This window comes from Rhipicephalus microplus, chromosome 9 (assembly GCF_043290135.1).
Source record: "Rhipicephalus microplus isolate Deutch F79 chromosome 9, USDA_Rmic, whole genome shotgun sequence".
NCBI lineage: Eukaryota > Metazoa > Arthropoda > Arachnida > Ixodida > Ixodidae > Rhipicephalus > Rhipicephalus microplus.
Genome location: NC_134708.1, coordinates 108,562,337 through 108,582,616, shown reverse-complemented (window position 1 = coordinate 108,582,616; position 20,280 = coordinate 108,562,337). Strand labels below are relative to the sequence as shown.

General features: G+C 44.0%; 1 long non-coding RNA gene across 1 annotated transcript in view; it reads left to right on the top strand.

Annotated features, from left to right (window-relative positions):
- Positions 1-845: 845 nt before the first annotated feature.
- The window catches only part of LOC119163094 (uncharacterized), a 57,565-nt gene continuing 38,130 nt past the window's right edge, over positions 846-20,280 (top strand). Inside the window, exon 1 of the long non-coding RNA XR_012886273.1 lies at positions 846-1,440. This is a non-coding gene — a long non-coding RNA (uncharacterized LOC119163094). The remainder of the gene's footprint in view (positions 1,441-20,280) is intronic.

Here is a 20,280-nt window from a genome sequence, read left to right as displayed (position 1 = left end):
TTTTGAAACGAATCGGCTGTTACCTTTTGGATGTAACCTAGCGCTTCGTACCCTTCCAATTGATTTCCTCCTTCATCTAGAATATGTTGTTGCGTTGTGACAGACTTCCTACCTAGCGCCTTTATGTGGCTCCAAAAAATCCTAGGCGCGGCCTCCTTTTTTTCGTGTATCTCTGTCATCCAGCGTTCACTTTCACCTTTAATTTTTGCCTCTACCAATTTCTGTACAAGGGATTTTTTCTCTAAATATATTTCCCATATTTTTTTGACTTCGTCCTGCGGCCGCTTCTCCTTTTTTGCCTTTCTATGCTCCCATGAGGCTTCGCGTCGCTTCTCGATCGCCTCCCGGATTTCCTTGTTCCACCAACTTTTTGGCTTCCTTTTTCCTTTCCAGCAAACAGTTTTCTTCTCTTTCCCTATCTCCTTCGTCATTAGATGTAACAGCTCACTATACTCCCAGTCCTTGCCTGGTATTTCGCCTACTTCTTCCTCGACTCTTGCGGCTATATTTATTATTTGTTTGTCATTTAAATACGAGCTGCCAGACTTTGATTCCATGCTCATATTTTCAGTTTCGTATCCCATTTGTAATGTTATTCGTTTATGATCACTACCCAAGCTGTTAATGCCTTCCTCGTCTATCCTCATTTCTGTCAGTTTGTGGTAAATTCCTTCAGTCATGAGACAATAATCAATACTTGATTGCTTGTTTCCGACTTCCCATGTGATCTGGCCGTCACATTTAGGCCCCGTGTTAACTATCTCCAGACTATGTTGCTCGCAAAGATCTAGTAATAATTGGTGTCTGTGTTCTTGCAGCGCCCCCTAAAGGTTTAAAACTTTCATCCAAAAGCGAATGTTTGGGTTCTGTTGCTACGTTGAATAGATGTAAATGAAACAAAATGGAACGAAATAAGACGTAGAATAAACAGTTACCTTTATGAACATAAACGGCACAACACAAGAGCAAGCGGGATGTGCGTTACTCAACCGGCAACGTTGTGCAGTTCTATACTTTACACCACTAGCCATGGCGTCTCGCGTAGTATTGTACATTTTAGTTCCACGGCCGCGGTATTTCGTCCAGTTTTAACTAGTCCACTTCTCCGATTGTGTTTTGTTCGTGCTGTGACACAGTGAACGTGCTTCTTGCTGGATCCTGTAAGTGGCCACAGGGCGTGATGTTGTGACGATTGATTACAACCGGCTTGTGCACACGCAAGAAAAAAAACTACGACCAGACTGGTACGAACATTCGTCCAGCAGCACTGCGATGACGTTTTTTTTTTTTAAATGTGCCCATTTGAACAATCGTGATGCCAAGTGATCCTGATGCGGTGCTGGGAACTTCCTGAAAAGTGAGAGTTCTACTGGTGAGGTGTCCCGAAGCAGCGCGTTTCGGCTCAAGCGGGAACTGGTCAAGAGTGAAATGTTTCTGAAGGTGCGTTGATTACAACCTACAGCTGCTCTGTATACGTGCATACCCACATGTATTTGTACCAACTGGCATGCACTAGACACGCATTAGACGCGCGCCTGGCGTTTCAATAAAAACCGACAAGTGAACTCGCTTCGCAGATCCGCGGTGATGACACAGCGGTGATGACAAATGGTGATGACACAGCCTGGATAGTAGCGAAAAACGAACAAGGTTGGGAGTCCTTGTAGCGTTGGAAGGTTGGATGTCTGATGCGTCGGATTTCGAGTCGTGGCTGCGACAGACGCATTGTATCTAGAATGCGTGCTTCTTGAGAGATGGTGACGGCTAGATGCCTGTGTGCTGGCGGCGTGCAAGAAGTGCTTCCGCGTCTTTCTGGGCGTTTTGCGTGGTGTTGTCTGTGTAACCGCAGACGCAGAGAGCGTCTGTGGCGATGTTCCTTCATTCGGAAACGTCCTACTTCTTGAAATGACCCTTGGATCAAACTCCCTAATTTTTTAAGTTGTTCAAGTCGTGAGTGTGCTTCCGTTGAAGTTTTCGTTCGTCGTCGTATTTTCTTGGTTTGGTGATAGCTCTGAGAAAATTGTGGTTGGTCATCGTCGTTGAATAAGGAGACGTTGTCGGTATTGCCAGCATTCTTTACGAGTGGGATGCAAGCATGATTTCTGTCAAGAAAAGCAGTAGATACATTTTCGTTTTTATCGGCGAGACTCGCATTGAATGGTGACTCCGTAATGTTTCCACTTTCGGTTGGTCCGGTTCCTGAGAATGACATCGCCGCAAACATCGCTTGACGTGTTTCCGATTCCGTAGGTTCGTTTTTTTGCGGGAGAATTGAGCCAAGCGTTCCTGACGTACAATCGCTTTCGGAATGGCAGTGGCTTGAAAAGGTATTTGGCCGATATTTCAGGTGGTGAGTTGCGTATGTGGCGATATCTTGAGGGGTGCGATGAGAGTGACAAGCACCAGACGAGCTACTTGGCACAAAACCAGGTGGTGGCTTACGTAAGGAAGATGAAGAGTCAAGTACATTGGGTGCTTGAATGTTGTCTTGATTTGTGTATTGTATGGAAGAGTTTAGCGCTGGTGATATTTGTGTACATGGGAAACCAGGTGGAAGGTTCGGCCTTGTAGAAAGACGGCTAGGATGTCTTTCTATGAGCAGATGACTGACTTCGCCTGACGGGAATCGTAAACTTCTGCTCTGTGCTCGAACGCGTGAAGGCTGCTTATGACTGCGATGACTGAGATCGAATGCACTGAGAGCGTGTGTTCTAATCGAATCTTCATTGGAGTCTTGAAACCAGACGATCATTTCTTCTTTTATTTTTTGCCAAGACTCGTCGTTGTCGAATATGTGGGTGAGGTAAAATTTAAATGCCTCACCGGTGACGTAGTCGCTGAAGTTCGTAACCATCTCCCGTTCCGACCAAGATGCAGCGGTAGCGTGGAACTCAAACAGGTCGAACCAGTCCTGTACAGGTCCATCGTCCGCTGCTCCGGTGTACTTGGAGATGGGAAGGTCGTGTGATGCTGCTGTCATGATGCTTGGTGGTCCGCGTTCGGTCACTGCGTCTCGCTGAGGTCTTCGATGATGATGGCCGGGCGATGAAGTGGTTGCGAGGTCTTCATCCTGTCGACTTGTGTAACGCTATGATGAATGGGAGACGTGGCCTGGCTCACACTCCATGTTTATTCTACTCTGCACTTCTTCCTTCTCGGCTTCTACCAACCATCGCTACCTTCATATGTCATATATATATATATATATATATGTGTGTGTGTGTGCGTGTGTGTGTGTGTGTGTGTGTGTGTGTGTACACACATACATACATATACATATACCGGAAAACAAGAGTGATTACTACTAATTATTCAAGAAATGCAACGCAGGCACAGGTTAGTGTATTTATTAAAACAGAACTGTGTCATAGGGCTCGGAGACGGATGTTCACAAGTGATCTTCACGCAAAGCAGCAGGCACGAAAGAGAAGTTGCGCCGATCAAAGGCCGCGCAGTCCACGCGCTGTATTTGTTGCATAGAGTGGCGAGCCGTATCCAGCAGCAAAGAACGCCTGTGCTCCTTTTTCGTCATGCCTTGCGGTGTCACTAAAGCTAAATTACGACGTTCGCTCAGGTAGGCCTTCACGTGTGACTTGAATTTCGAGAAGGCTTCTTCTATAGGGTTAAAGAAGGGATTGTACGCTGGCAGGGGCTTAATAGAGTGCATGAAGTTAGCCAAAGCCGCCTGTTACGCTCGAGCGTGAGCAGGTGCATTATCAAAGAGGAATACAGCTTCGGTATTTGGCTCATCACGTTCTACGCGGGCTGAAACATCACTGAGGAAGTCATTAAAAACAACCCAATGAACTTTGTCCACCACAGTCTAGTGAATAACTCCATTTGCGGACATTCATGTTATAATGTTCAAGTTCACTCCCTTTGTCGTTGTGGTCATGTGCACAGCTGGTTGTCTTTTAGCTGCCCTGCCGAAGTTCCTGGAACACCAGATATTGAACTTAGTACTCATCCAAATAGAAGCGGCAAACACGCGGTCCATCAGACTGCAGCCATTGGGTGTACAGCATGCGGCTGTACTTGATATCGTCACGGTTGCGATCTGTTGGCCTCTGCATCACTAGCTTCATCGAGTAGCAGTGGGCATCCAGCAAGCGGTCGACTGTGCTTGCACTGATTGTTACTCCTGGCATTTCTTTCTCCAGGGCTCCTTTATTTGCTTCAATGTAAATGTACAATTTTCGTCGACAATTCGTCTCAAAGTACTCACGACGTCATCTCCAAACTTCCTTTTTGAACCCCCACCATGCTTTGATGTTTCTATGTCGGTAGCGGCAATCGATCCTGCTGTTTTAATGTTGATGCCTAGAGCGTCGGCCAGTTGCTTTAAGTCACCGCTACGCCTGTAAACGTCCACAATCCTAGCCCTGTTGACCACCGAAACTCTGCTGTTTTTTCGACGAGGTTCGTCGGGGTTCTTAAAGTGTGATCCTCGTTTGCGCCCAGCCATGACTTCAAGCAAAGCTCTCTCTTCGTCTGCAAATGTTCCCGTATGAAAACACACGTTTCAAGTAAACGCGCTTCAGCTACACTAAGCGTCGTCTGTTACATGAAAACCGGAGTATCTATTTTGATGCTTTTATAACAACTTATTTCCACATGAACCCGATTAAATGCAAGTTTGGTATTTTTAAGCGGTTATTTCTGATTTCAAGAACGAATTAATATCATCTGTCGGTCACTGTTCTCCTTGGGCTGAGCAGACGACTGCGGTAGCCTCAGCGCATAAGTAGCCAAATGCCGTCTGCTCAGCAGACGACACGAATCTATGCATATGCGATGGTGTAGATGGTTAACCGGAATGAAGCAGTAGCAATGCAATAAAGACTAACATGGACTCTATGAGCAAATACATTTAAGTATCCATAAATGCAATTACTATTGACTGTTTTTTTTTCTATTTTGAAGCTATGACACCAAAATGTTAAGGGGAAGTCGCACTGCGCACTTCATTTTATAAGCGCTACCATGTATAGCCGAGGGAAAAGTTCTTGCTGTGACGCCATGTTTACGTTATTCTGACATTTATACTATATATAGCGGCTAACTGTGTGTTTCTAGCGCATGGATTAAACTGACTGGCACCTGAATTAAAGTCATTGGCAATTGGATTAAATACGGTGGCACTTAGATTAAACTCAATGGCACGTGGCCTGAGTGAGTTGGCGCTTGGAATAAATATGTTGGCGCTTGGATTAAATGTTTGGCACATGGAATAAATAGCTCGGTGCTCAGATGATTTCAATGGCGTGCAGATTATTTAGGCTGGCACTTGGATTAAAGTGAGCGGGAAAACCTGTGCTGCTGTACTTGCGCGCCAAATCAACTTTTCAAACTGCCTGTGTGGTTGTCCGTGCGGGTGTTCATCGACGGCCTCCGTGAACGTGGCAGGCTTCAGCGAGGGTCAAAACATGGACCCCCCCTCACACACACACACATAATTCGAGCAAATATGCAAATATGAACAAAAGATAATTATGTTCTGGAAAAAATACGAGTGCTTGCCCTCGAGTAGATCTCAGACATCGACGACGTATTACACGCTTTAATCATTGCGTCATGCCCTAAGCCTTTGCGACATCATGCCGCCTTGTTTAGTGCCTCGCTGCATTATAAACATAGCTTCTTTTCGCTTTTTTTTTCTTACGTGATTTTTAAATGAAAAGATGATAAAAGTGAGCCCCGTACGACTGTCTCTCAGGGGGAGGACACTTCAACAGTAGCTCACGATGGGGTGAAGAGGGATGAAAAGGTATAGAGATATATAGAGAGATGGGGATGGAGAGAGCGTTGCGCAGGGACAGCCACATGCGGAAGTGAGGAGAAGATAGGAAAGATGGAGACGGTCGGAGAAGTCCGAGGACGGGGAACCACTCAGCAAGAGCACTAGTCTGTGTCAGGAGATAGCGTAGGGCGAGCCAGTCGGCCAGAGCTGCGCTGTCGTCGGAGATCGCGGGGGCACAACCGGTCGGCATGAAATCCAGTGAGCGAGTCCATCGACCTGCTTTTACTGCAAATGTGGCGTAGACCCGTGCCTCGCGCGAGAAGAAAACTTTGGGGAAAATATGCCAGCTACGCAATGTTTACTGCCAAGCAACTGACATATCCTGGCGATGCGTTGAGCAGAATTGTCGAAAGTGATAGAGGAAATATGCAGTTCCCTCTTTCAAGACTTCCCCGAGTCTGCGAGTCTGCGTGTGCAGACTCGGGGAAGTCTTGAAACCCAGCTGTGGGTGAGGCGTCGCAGTCACCGTCGTAAACATATTGTAAACGGGAACGCTCTTCTAACCACACTGTGGGCACTTCCATCAGGCTTTTTTATCTATGAAGAGCTCAGGTTCGCCTCTTACATAGTATGCTAAAACATGGCAAAAGTTAGCCCTGTTTCTTAGTTCAATTTTGCTTTATTGTAAATAAGCGGGCCAAAACTGGCCATCAGAGGGCTTTGAAGGCAAATTAATTAACGCTGGTGAAATAGAAACAAATAAGTATATAACATTTCGCAATACCATCATAGCGGCCTATACTATTTTATTCATTTGGTCATCTACTAAAACAGCATCTAATCGCCGGTTTGTATGGCGGCACCAGTATAGAGAGCCTCGGTGAAAGTGGTGTCACATTGAATGCCCTTGCACTCTTCGCTTGCTTCCCATAAATGGTTGCAAGTCACAAGATCCAGGTACAACATCATAAAGTACACATTTAGACGCCCGATATATGACAGATTTAGTTCATGTAAACACCGTTGAAGTTACATTGCTGCTTGCTCCTCCCAAAGGCGTACCAAGGCCTCCGCCATGCGAGCGGGCAAGAAGTCTTGTTCGGAAAGAATAATACCGGTCTGGGTGTGATTCAGCACATAAGGAATCAGCTGGTACTTGAGCAAGGTGAAGCAGGCAGTACTGTCTACCAATTCTTATCAGTGGACCTTAACTGTTAATTGCACCCTACACATGAAGAGGAGCGCCTACTGATTGCTGCCTCCTGGGTATTGTGCTTCCTAAAGTGTGTGTGTTTTCTTTGCTGCATTCTCTTTTATTGGTCCCAATGGCTCTGGATTGAAGACTCGTCTGAGAAAAATGCATACTTTCACTCCTCCTTGCTCCATCTTTTCTGCTGTCAAAAGAGGTCTCTGGGCAGCAATGCTACTTTTGAATCGTTCGTCCCTGAACCTTAGCTGTATGATGCTGTGACTCACATTGTCCAAGTCAGGAGAAGCTTTCAGCGCCTCTTTGCACTTTGAAACGAATTGTCGTTCAATGCAGCGACTTGGCAAAGATATGATGAAGTAAAATTGACCGGGGTCATCTTATGTGCGGCCCATTGTGTATGCCTCGTTCGTCAAAGTAGGCTTGGAAAACCCTATTGACAGTCTATAAATTGCAGCTTTTCCCGAAAGCAATATTGTGCTTCTTATACATCTCTCAGACATTTTTGCAATATCTCCCCAGTGTTTAAGCGGCGCTGCAGACATCTTGAGGTTACAGAGTCACTGTTCACTCCTGTGCGTGTGTCGTTGCTTGGTGCTACACAAGTGCTTCTGAACAAACAAAGTGCATCGTAGACTGAGAAAAAGGAATTCAAGCAAGAGGCATTTTACCAGTTATTGCACCCCTTCTTTATTTTGTTCATCCATCACATACACCTACAAACCTGAATGCTTGGAGGGGAGAAAGTGCAGTGGTTTGCATCTCTTCTCTCTCTTTTTCTTTCACATCGCTTGAGTGGGCTTTTCGGCAAGCATTTTGCCTGGCACCTTACACTTCATTTTAATTCGCTTTATGGCAGGGAAAACTAAAGTTTTTATAACAGTACGCAGTCAATGCAGAGCACTGGAGGTAGTGCTGACTCGCCTAAATGGCCTTGAACTCGCCCAGTGGTGGGCACTCGTATGAGCTTGTGTGGAGGCTTTGTCAAGACGTAGGTCTTGCAAATAAACAGTTTGGTGCTGCCTGTGAAGGGACAAAAACATGCGTAGCAAAAGTGCTTCTTAGTATATAAGGGCTATGTACAGTGGTGTTCACTTTTAAGATGAACAGAACACAGTGTGGCCACGCATTGAGGTGTCTAGCAGCACTCATGAAGACGGATCTATGGGAGATACTTCGGGCCAGTACATAGTAGCCAGCATGGCCGTGGCACCACTCTTTCTTGGGTGTACTTCAGAGAGCAGCGCGCTCTTGTATGCCTGTGTCATTTTGAGCTGATGCAGTGGTGTTTCACAAAGCTGTGTTCTCCCTGAGTGGACGACAGTGCATGCACCAAACAACGAAGTAACACAACCCACCGCTTTTACCAAGGCTTTGGATGACGTAGCTTCTTTGCTGCATGAGCTACTTTTGAGCAAATTTATGGTGCTCTGTCATTCTTTGGAATGTTGCTGTTGTTAAAAAACATCAGTATTAAAGAAGTTGCAGCTTCAGTGACATGGAAGTGCGAAAGAAAGAAGTGATGTAAGACAAAGGAAGTCGAACTGGCAAATCTAGCATTAGTGTCTACGCAGGTTCCTCAAGCGGTTCTTAAGCCAGCATGGGAATGATCGGAAGTATATAGGCTTCGAATTTTGTTCCTAAGATACGTGACACTTGTTCATTGAGCTTTGAACAAACGAATAAGAAGTTATTTTCAGTTAAAATTTGTGTATATCTTCTGTATGTAAAGCATATTGCAGAGACGCATGCGTGACCGTGATTGCAGTGAAGTCTGAAAAATTTCAACCATCAGCGTATGCATTGCTCTGCAATTGTGTTCCACATTTGGCATTGTCAAATAAGTGACTATTTTTTTACACCTGAAAAAAAAAAAAATTTGCTTTTCTCTCAAAAGCATTCATCATCTATTAAAAAGAAAATTACTGTATTGGGTGGGAAACAGATAACATCTGGCATCTGCTACGATGCCATGCATTTGTCTCCATGGCCTGCACCCAACATATCCCTCTTTTCCGTCGGTTTGCATCCGACTTGAATGAGTTTTGACGAGGCGCACTTATAAAAAATTGGCCCGAATCTGCATGTTACACTGCAAATGTCGTCGAAAGATGGTCGTCTGGAAAGAGTGAACAAAACGTTTATTTGATGTTCTGCGCAAGAAAATCGGTGAATTGTATTCTGGAGGCGCTGCATTAGAGTGCCTTGAGTGTGCGGTGGAGGCGAGCAAATGCATCGAGGCACGTTAGACATGAGCGCCATCTGGCAGTTATCTTCAAAAACGAAGGCGTGCGCGCTCGTAGAGAAAGATGCGTGCCAGTCTCAGAGGTGATAAGGGGTAGAATGCGAAGCAACGGGCAGGTGCCACCACCGTGTCGTCGTAGCAAAACGTTGGAAACACTTACCTTTTTGAGCATCGCATTGCACTGTCAGCGCAGCGTAATAAACTCTACAGTCGTTGTTGTTGTTCACCTATTGATAGTGGCGTATACCCACTATGGGGTATTGGCCTTTAGAGTTACTTGTGTGTGCCTCTTCTAGTATAAAGGCAGACATACAAAACATAGATGTGTTGTTATGGCACTTCAGATATATGCAATAATTGGTTTTTAATTGACAATCACACAACTATGAAAGCTAATTATAAATCTTGAGCATTGTTGGGGGGCACGGCGGATGGGGTTGGGAGTTTGAGGTATCGTTAAGGGCGGACAAACAGACAAATGTACAGACAGGCAGCCAAAATTTTTTTGTCGAAGGTTCCCAGGAAAGACTATCATTTTTAAAAACATGAATTCTATGCAATTTCCTGCACCTGCATGGCCCGCTACATCTAAAGCCAGCGGTGAGTGCACGACACTTTGTTAAAACTGTCAGTACAACCTGTAAAGCCACAACATCATAACTAATCAAGAGCCATAGAGTTCTTCAGCCTCTTTTAACAACAAAGGCACCATCCAAGTGCCTTGTATTGCACCCCACTACCTACATTGCGTGAAAAACGAAACTGAAACTGTTCAAAAAGACCCGTTGACAGTTTGCTAGCAAATGCAATTCAATTGCGTTGCATGTGCAGTTCCTGTAGTTCCCATCATTGCCACGTCAGCCGAACGATCGCAGTGCCAGTTCCGCTCTGGGATATTGTGTAGAACTCTGTGGTGCTGATGAAATAAAACTTTAAAAGAAACATTTTTGCTTGCACATGGAAGCCTTATTCACAAATGTGACCAGACGACTAGACATGTCGCTCAAGCATATACTAGGCACCAGCAGAATAAGACAGTAGTGCAAAGCATTCGGATCAGTAACATATTAAGTGCTCTGGATAACATGTAGTTTGATCATCATGCGCAGGTTGCCACACACTGCTGTGCACCACCAAACGAAGTTTTTAGCACTGGTTATCGCAAAGGTCTTTCTTCCACAAAATGTGGTGCTTGAAACACGTGTGACTGATCTGCCTTGTCTTCTTAGTACTTGCACCAGTGGAGGTGTAGAGAATGTGATGTTGTTGCATTCAGAAATCAATAGACAATGTCAAAGTATGCGCTTTACGATCCATAGCGTGCTGTTGGAAAATCATGGAGCACAGAGCCTAGTCCAGACGTCTTTGTGGATAAACTGAGGAGAAAATGCATAGCTTCAGAGAAGGGGCACCCCTTAATAGCAGGCAGCTTTTGTAATCTTAGCTTTGCTTAAATTTTAGTTTGAATGACGTTCTAACAGCTAGCTTACTTATTTGGTTTGTAAAAAAATGTTTCAGGGAAATTCCTAACAAATTTTCTTTCTTACACGTCCGAAGAATGGAGGGCCATAGAGACACCCTGTTTATATAAATAGCGCTGCTCCTTTTCCCGTCTTGGGCATTTACTTCTGGGCCTTTCTTCCGGAACAGTACATAGAGGGCACAAGCAACCAAAGTTGGAGAAAGACAGGTCTGTGCTGATAATTTTATATCGCTTTAATTTCTACTGCTTGTCAAGGTGCATGATCTGGTTTAGGTTTTCATGCTACTCACACTGTGTGTTATTCTACCAGCATCAAGATAAGCGAGGACAGGTCGGCCCACTTGAGCAAGCCACATATATTTGCTGTGTTGTTCAGCATGACAACACACCTACAGATGCATGCCTGGTGACCACTGTTTACACGCCTTTCCACAGCCAAGCAACTGTTGCCTATGCTTATCATTACTAACAGACGTTCTTCCGCATCAGTGGCAGCTATCAAACTAAATTATAAAATGAGCTATGCAAAATTTCGTAGGCATCACAGTTGTATTCTAGTTTGAGAACTTATTGTTCACATTCCAGAAATACTGGTAAGTATATACAAGGGCTTTCTTCTATCTAAAATTGAGTACCATTGGTGAATTACTACCTGAAGAGATTAAATGAATGATTAGTAACCATAATTGCCTTGTTTCTGTCTAAAGTTCCATATTCTATCAAATAGTATGTCATTCACAGCATCTCCTGCTTTCTTTCACATGCTTTTTTTGTTCATTCAACTATTGGTTTTCAGAATTTGTCTAATATACCTTCTTGTTTCAATGTTAAAACACCAGCAGGGACACCGAAAAGTCGCTCCTTGTATTTTGAGAAAAGTAGGCCAGTGTTGCACAAAATTGTTGCGCACGAAACTGTGCTCACTCAATGGATCGATTCGCTTGGGATGATTACTCTTAAAACAGCACCTTATTATTGCTGAAGCTGAAGGAAGGCACATCCGATAAGTGCAGCAAAAATGAAATTGTCATTACTTGGTTTTTGGCATAGACATATATTGGGACCATCGTCACCAGGCCATAGCTGTGCTACTTAAAATATTGGTTGCAGCCTTTATGAAAACCGTATCCTTAGTATTCTTAATGTTTGTGTTGCCCCTGCCAATCGTGATTGCAGTAATAGCATCCACCAGAGCTTGTAACAATGTATATGACTATGAGTAGTTATTTACTAAAAAAGTAACCACTCAATTGCAAATCTACCCGTCTGTGTAATTCATGACAAGTAAATTTTCACATGCGGGTCTAGTCGATGCCTATTGTAAAAAATTTGTGCTGGTGTACTATAAATGTTTGTGGCAGGTTTAATAGTGATCTCTGTGTCGTTGCAGACATTTGCATTCGTTTTATGAAGCCTCGGAGGACTTGGGTTCTTTGTACGTTGCCAGAAATTCTCAGTGGCCCCTTAATTGAAATCATTTGCCTGTTTGCTTTGTTAGATTTCAGTCTGACTGTTGTGAATTCCACACTGCAATGATAATGTGGCCATTTTTACGGTCTCCTGCCTCTGATGTGTTACTATATTTAAACAAGTCACATTGAATATTTGTTTTTCTCGCATGCGAATTTATGAGGAAAAGAATTGGCATAATTACAGTGCTTAAATTTCATTCATTAGCATTAGTCAGCTGTGTTTTTGGTTGCGAAGTTGTTACGATGTAGGTTCAGAAGGCAAGCTAAAGAGCGCTGTCAGAAATGTTTGTTAGGGCAGCGAGAAAGAGGACACAGCTGTCATGGCACGCAAGCGTCTTTACTAGTGAATTCGAACAAACACTGCCCTAGCAGATTGGGGCTTGACGAAGTGATTATGGACGCATTGCTCGTTTTCTTAGAAAAAAAAAGGGTGAGGCAGGTTGCTGCAGGTTCTTGTGCATTCGCTGGGTGCTGGGGCAGATGATGCATTATTGTCAGGGCCCCTTGGATGGTGGCGCTCGACCATGTCACTCTGATAGTGCTGGCTTCCTGATCATTGATGTCTGACCAGACCAATGCGTACTCTCCGCTTCACTCCTGGCTTCGTTTCTCTCATCTGTGTGGCCTGTACTTTCTTTGTGTTTCAAGAGTGTCGCTCTTCAAGCTTTTTGTAGTGGCAGGTGAGGTAGTGAGAACAAGGATCATCATAGGTGTTAACCAGTGTGCACTCGCTTCGTCCTCTTCAACGCCTGCTTTTCTCTCCCACTGTACGTGCGCCGATTTGTCTTGAGCATGATACAAAAAAACATTGGTGAGTCTGTTACATGACTAAAAGTTACGCAAGATCATGCAACAACTAGTTGCTAGACATGAGTAATCATGTGATAAGTCTAGCCAAGTCTAGACGTACTTAGTGCTATTAGCAAAACTTTGCAGCTCTAGTTGAAGCTTGGCAATACTCATGAAACTTAGCAAGGTTGAAACTCTAGCTCTGCCGATCGTTCTAGCCTTGCAGCACTAGTGCAAGCTGAACAGCTGTTTTCTTTGCTTTATTTTTTTTTTTCACGTGCCACACCTGCGCTTGCAGTATGACATTATCACTAAGCGGCAAGGTTTTTACTGCAATGTGCTTGCTGGCACATTTCTTTTGCCGTTTTGTTGTCATTCTAGCATCGGGTCACCTCATGAGAAAGGCTCTGGCTAAGACTGGGTACTAATGCTTACTCTTGTGTATGCCACTGTGTTAAACTTGTTACGAGTAGTTGAGGGAAAGGGAGGGGGGGATATCTTTATGCAAGTTACCACAACACTTTGAGATGGCATTGAGCTTTGGCTCTGCATTATGGTAATTACCTTAAAATAACTTGGCAGCAAAAGTCATCTATTCCTTAATATTCATTAAGGCTTGTAATCCATTCGGATTTTGTTCCTGTGTTATGCTGTCATTGATTAAATAACCCTGATATCAACGAACTGGCCCTATCTTATTTGTACTATGGCACTAACAGAGGAACTTAAATGCTCTTGAATATCTCGGTATTCTCTTTCAGCACCAGGCAAGATATATTATGTGCATTTCATGCGCGTTTATACACTGATATATCCGTTGGTGCATTTGGTGTGCTTGAGGCATGAATACTTTGATGCTTGAATTCCATGTACTAGTGCTTTGTTATGTCGATGTGTGCATTGTTCACTATAACACAATTGAGCAACTTTGATCGTTCACATATGATATGACTTTATATTTCTGTGTATAGCCATCGTATTGATTCAGAGTATTCAGCCATATATATCGATCACCAATAAAGCAGAACACCAACATTTTTTGAGATCGTTTGAGTGACTCATACATTATCTGGTGAATAAGTTACTTTCAGCATTCTGGTGTATCATTATACTTTTATTCTTCCATTCAAGCAATATAGGAACATTAACAGTAAAATGTGTGAACTGTGCTAATATGTAGCTATAGAAAAGTAATTCTCTGATTTATTTCCAACATTATGCCTGTATTTTTTACTATCAGAAACTTTGATGCATATTAGAACCTCTGTCAATGTTTATTTTCATTAATGTTTCCTAGACTGTTATATATAAAACTTTTTGTCATATTTTACTTATGCTTTGTTTAGATATTCAGTGGTGCTTTTACTGTGCCACATTCTATGACACCTCTATTGGAAAAAAAGTACTAATAACTAGTTTAATGACTCAGTGCTTAACGCTGTAAGCCATTCAATGACTTGAAGTTTAAGGCACGACAATGGCCACATACAGAGGGGAAGTACACACACGCAGAGCGCCATTCATCCATTCAACTAATGGTCGGAGGACACGCCATCGCTTCTCTGTGTGTTGCATTCATTCCACGCTTTCATCAAGCTAGACGAGATCATTTCCAAAAAGTCTCGATCTCAGTGAACTTGGAACAGCATATGGGCAAAAAAAAAAGGATGCTTCTTCTAACATGTAAATAATAATTGCATGTTTAAGCTGGGCATGAACTATCATAGCAATGAAATTTAGATCTATTAAATTTTTTTTTTTCACCAGGAATTTCACTGTCTTTAAACACATTCTTCCGAGAACATTGATTTTTCGGGTTGTATAATAAACAGTCAAAACTGCTTTTGTAATGCTTTCTTTTACTATGCTTTACTATACTTTTTTTATGTGCTGCAGATATAGTATACGTTTATCTGTGCAATGAAACAGGATGGATCATGGCCCTTATAACCAATAGGGTCTGAACTAATATTTCTTGGTATTCAAATGATAGCTTAATTAAACAGACAGATATCACTGTTTTGGTGGTTCAGTCCATAATTCTTGCACCTGCTTCCTCTCTACATTCACTTTTGGTATACATAACTTTTTCGTGTATTGCTGTTAATGTAACAGCCACTTTTAAGCAAATATAGTCTAATATAGAATATACCTTTGTAACTTGAATAATTTACATATGTGAAATATTAAGTTGAGACAAATAAGTTATCCTTTTGCTACTTGATTGTCATTAACTCTGCCATCATAGGTTCGGTGAAGTTTTTTGAAACCTTTGTGAAGCGACAGTGTGTTTGTCGGAGAAAAACTCAAGTAAGTTGCATATATGATCATGAAGCCATAAAAGAATTTGTCAAAGTTTATAACGTCACTGCAGAAACTTCATGGTGACAGCACTGCCTGCATTTTATTTTTGCACGTTTCCTTGCTAATCAAATATTTTCTTGCTGCAAGCGTGAATGTTTTGGTTTATTTAAGGGGTAACTTACTAACTTGACAAGCAAGATTTTTTCTGTAGTGTCTCTTTAAAATTACTGAAGTGCTCACATTCACAAGAAAAACATATATCTGTTACCTTAAATTATAGAAAAAGGCCTTTTTCTCAAAGGTGGTGACAAACTCTATGTATACTACCACCATAACTGCATGCGAACTAGACCTCCTGGTAGGATGCATGTACTGAGTGTGTTATCTGTGCACGTAGATTTGGGAATGTGGGACATGTATACATGGTTATTGCACTGGTAGTGTGATGTGTTGTGGTTGGGACAATGTTTTGATGTGCTTACAAATCAATTGTCTATTGCTGCAGCGCATTTTCATGCTGTATTCGAGACACTGCTTGCACCGCATTTCTGGCCCCCCTATGGCTTCGCAGATCTCTTGTCCTTGGTGTCCAAGGAGCAGCACAGTTCATTCGTTGCCGTACAAGGTGGATGGCATTTCTGTTGGCGGTGTACCTGTGTGACCAAAAAAAATAAGCACATGGCAAATTATATTCGCATACATACAGAGGAGCGTCCATTCCAGTGTCATCTTTGCCCAGCCGTATTTAACTCAAATGGGCACCTAAAAGAGCGCCTGCACACCCACACAGGAGAGCGTCCTTTTTTTCTCTGTCAACTGCAATGCATCCTTTTTGCGGAAACATGCACTCATGGACCACATGTGCATCCACACAGGAGTGCGCCCCTTTACTTGCGTCCACTGTATCGCATCTTTCTTTCATAACATCAGCCTCAAAAAACATGTGCGTAACCACGCTGGAAGATGTCCCTTTTTGTGTTGTAACTTCAATGCACCCTCTTCAGTGAGAGCGAATTTTTTTCACCACAGGCGCACCCATGCAGAAGAGCAATAGGTCTTTTACACTAAAACACGTCATTCGCCACATGTTTGGTCTTGTAAGCAAAAAGCCTTAGAAGCCATGAACAAGTAGGACTTTTTATTGGTGATCGTTACTCCCAAAGTTGTTCAAACATTTTACATAATCTGAAGCTAGTGTTTCTTGAAGAATATTACTGAAAGAGAAGTGTGGCATCTGTTAAAAAAAACTTAGAAGAGCTTTTGCTTCAACTTACAGTTATGCCAACATGTTAAATGTTTGAGTTACATTGAATTCAGAGTATATTGTCTCAAGAAGTATATATGCCTAACAAAAAGACAGCTATACCTCTGAATAAATCACATATCCCAGAGATTTTATGTTTGTTAATGTATTCGAATTTAGGAAATCAAAATTATGAAAAATAAATTATTTTGGACTCAATGTTTAAGTGGTGTAGCTATGTGCACACAAGTTACAATTTCGACAGAATAAATTTCCAAGATGTGACAGGTTCAAATTTCACGTGTTAATATTTGTTAGCCTAGTTTTACTTTAGCAGTGGTAAATTGGTGTATTTTGAGCAATCATCCAATCTCTGATGAAATTTTGAAATTTACAACAGCAACAACAAAAAAAGGCTGGACATTTGAAAAATATATCGCATGCTGACAAAAAAATTAAATTCGATAAATTCAGCATATTTTACACATTTCGGCAATCGTTTCATGTGAAGCAATCAATTAGTGGCTGTCTAGTCTATATTTTTTTTATCTTTTTATAAAGGTTACGAAATGGTTCGTGTTTTTGTAAGTGAAGTAGCTGTGCGCCATTGGGCACTATAGGCACGTGTACAGCTCTAAGATTAAAAGGATTACTTGGGGGCTGACGTGAGAGCACAGATGTCAGTCTTATTGACACAGTGCACACGTTAAGGTTCAATTCACATTTTGCAAGCGATGCTGTGAAAACCATACATAGCATTCATTATATTGTTACGTTTGAAAGAGACTGGTAGACGTTGAAAGGGGCCGTTTATTAGGTCGTGAGGGGCAGCTCAGAAGCGGCCGGCTGGTTAAAGATCCTCCTGATCCTCTTCTTCCTCTCTCGCTCTGGGCGACCAGTGCGTTCACCGTATATGCTTCTTTTTCTTCGTGCATGTACGCAACATTCCTCTCCGCGCAGACGAAGGCCGCCGGACGAGTCAGTCGAGTTGTCGGGGCGTGTACAGTTTCAGGCGCGCAACATGAACCACTTGAGTTTTGGCAGCTCGTCGACCACTCGCCGTGAGACGAGCTATTACATAGTTAACCTCTGTAAGTCTGTCGACGATGACAAAAGGTCCATCGTAAGTGGCCAAAAACTTTTGGCATAACCCGCGCTTGCGCATCGGAGTCCACAACCACACGAGATCACCACGGCGATAAATCACTGGTCGATGGTGAATGTCATAGCGTGCCTTCGCTTTGTCTTGCGATGCCAATGTGCGTAGTCGAGCTATGCGATGCGCCTCTTCGGCGAGGCAGAGAGTCTCGGCGACAGTGACGTTGTCGTGGTCACGGAAAGGCAATATTGTGTCGATTGTGTGCCGGGGCGAACGTGCATAAAGCAAAAAGAAAGGGCCATAGCCTGTAATCTCATGCTTCGCGGTGTTGAACGCGTAAGTAATGAACGGGAGTACGTCATCCCAGTTCTTGTGGTCGCATGAGACATACATAGACAACATGTTGATAATAGTGCGGTTGGTACGCTCCGTCAGCCCATTAGTTTGGGGGTGGTATGGTGTCGAGTGACGCAGGCGGGATTTACATAAACGGAGTAGCTCCTCCACGACATCCGCTGTGAATTGTCGTCCACGATCACTGATAATCAGGCGAGGTGGGCCATGTCGGAGGATGACGTACTGTAACAAAAACGACGAGACTTCACTGGCAGTTGCGGAGGGGACGGCTGCCGTCTCGCAGTAGCGTGTGTGGTAGTCGACGCAAACAATTATCCATCGGTTGCCCTTAGCCGATTTTGGGAAGGGGCCCTGAAAGTCAATGCCCACTTGTTCGAAAGGTGCGCTTGGAGTAGGCATCGGCTGTAGAAGACCAGCTGGACCAGTTGATGGACGTTTGTGACGCTGACATTGCATGCAGCTTGCCACATAACTCTCAACAGACTTCTGCATACCCGGCCAATAAAACCGCTCTTTAGTCCGGTGAAGCGTCCGCGCCAAGCCAAAATGTCCAGATGTAGGGTCGTCGTGCATGACACTCATAATAACTGTTCGCAGGCTCTCCGGGACCACTAGAAGGAAACGCGCGCCACTGCTGGAGAGGTTCCTTTTGAACAACAGTCCATCACGCATACAGAAACGGCGTGAACTAGTGTAAGCGGATGCAGCGGAAAATAGTGGTGCTAGTTTGGCATCTTTGCGCTGTTCTGCTCTGGAACTGGGATAGTCCGGGAACGTAGGCGACACAGACGCTACAAGCTGGTCAAGGTCATCGGATTCACAATCTGTTGTGCTAAGTGGCATACGTGAAAGACAGTCCGCGTCAGCATGTCGACGACCACTCTTGTAAGCGACGGTAAAACTGTATTCTTGTAGCCGGAGTGCCCAGCGCGCAAGGTGGCCACAAGGGTCACGAAGGTTCACAAGCCAACACAACGAGTGGTGGTCAGTTACGACTGTGAATGGGCGTCCGTACAGGTAAGACCTAAACCGCTGAATTGCAAATAATACCGCCAGGCATTCTTGTTCGGTAACAGTGTAGTTTTGTTCCGGCCTGCTTAGGGAGCGACTTGCGTATGCGATGACGTGTTCGCGGTCGCCGTAACGTTGTACTAGGACGGCTCCAATACCTATGCCGCTAGCATCCGTATGAAGCTCTGTCGGAACAGAAGGACTGAAGTGCTGAAGGACGGGTCGTGACGTCAACAAAAACTTCAATTGACGAAATGAAGAATCGCACTCCGGAGTCCACTCAAAGGAATTCCTTTCGTAAGAGGCATGTGAGAGGGTACGCAATGTCGGCAAACTTCGGAATAAAGCGGCGGAAGTATGAACAAAGCCCCAGGAAACTACGAAGCTCCTTGATGGAACGCGGCGCATTGAACGCCTCAACTGCTGCTGTCTTCTGGGGGTCAGGGCGGATGCCATCCTTGTCAACGAGATGCCCGAGCACAAGCGTCTGGCGGTCTCCGAAGTGGCATTTTTTCGAGTTTAAAATTAGGCTAGCGTTTCGGATGCAGTTCAAAACAGTGTCCAGACGAGAGTTGTGTTCACTGAACGTGCGGCCAAAGATGACGACATCGTCGAGGTAGCACATGCAGATGTTCCACTTCAAGCCACGCAGAATGGTGTCCATAAACCTCTCGAACGTGGCCGGTGCATGGCACAGTCCAAATGGCATCACGTTGAATTCAAAGAGCCCATCAGGGGTTACAAAGGCAGTCTTTTCCTTGTCCTCTGGGTGCATCGGAATTTGCCAATAACCGGATCGTAAGTCTACGGAGGAAAAATAAGAGGTCGAATGTAAGCAGTCTATTGCGTCCTCTATACGTGGCAGCGGGCATACGTCCTTTTTAGTCACGGCATTCAGTCGGCGATAGTCGATGCAAAATCTCCAAGATCCATCTTTCTTCTTAACGAGGATTACCGGTGCTGCCCATGGACTGGCTGACTCTTGTACCACTCCCTTTTGCATCATTTCCTGCACTTGGTCGTTGATAATTTGTCTTTCTGACGGGGAAACACGATATGGTTTTTGGCGAATCGGACTTGCCGCGCCAGTGTTGATGGTATGGCGCGTTCGAGACAGGGGGATAGGGACTACTTTGCCCTTCTGCGCAAAGTCAAATAACGAAACGTGCTTCAACAGCACATTCAATAAAGTTCGGCGTTCGCTTGAGCTAAGCGACTTATTTATCGTTGCCATAAGCGCCCCGTCCAAATTGTGACCACCAGTTCCGTCACGTTCTTCCGGCACGTCTGTGAGCTTGACCACTGATAAGGTCATGTGTTCTTTGCTGAC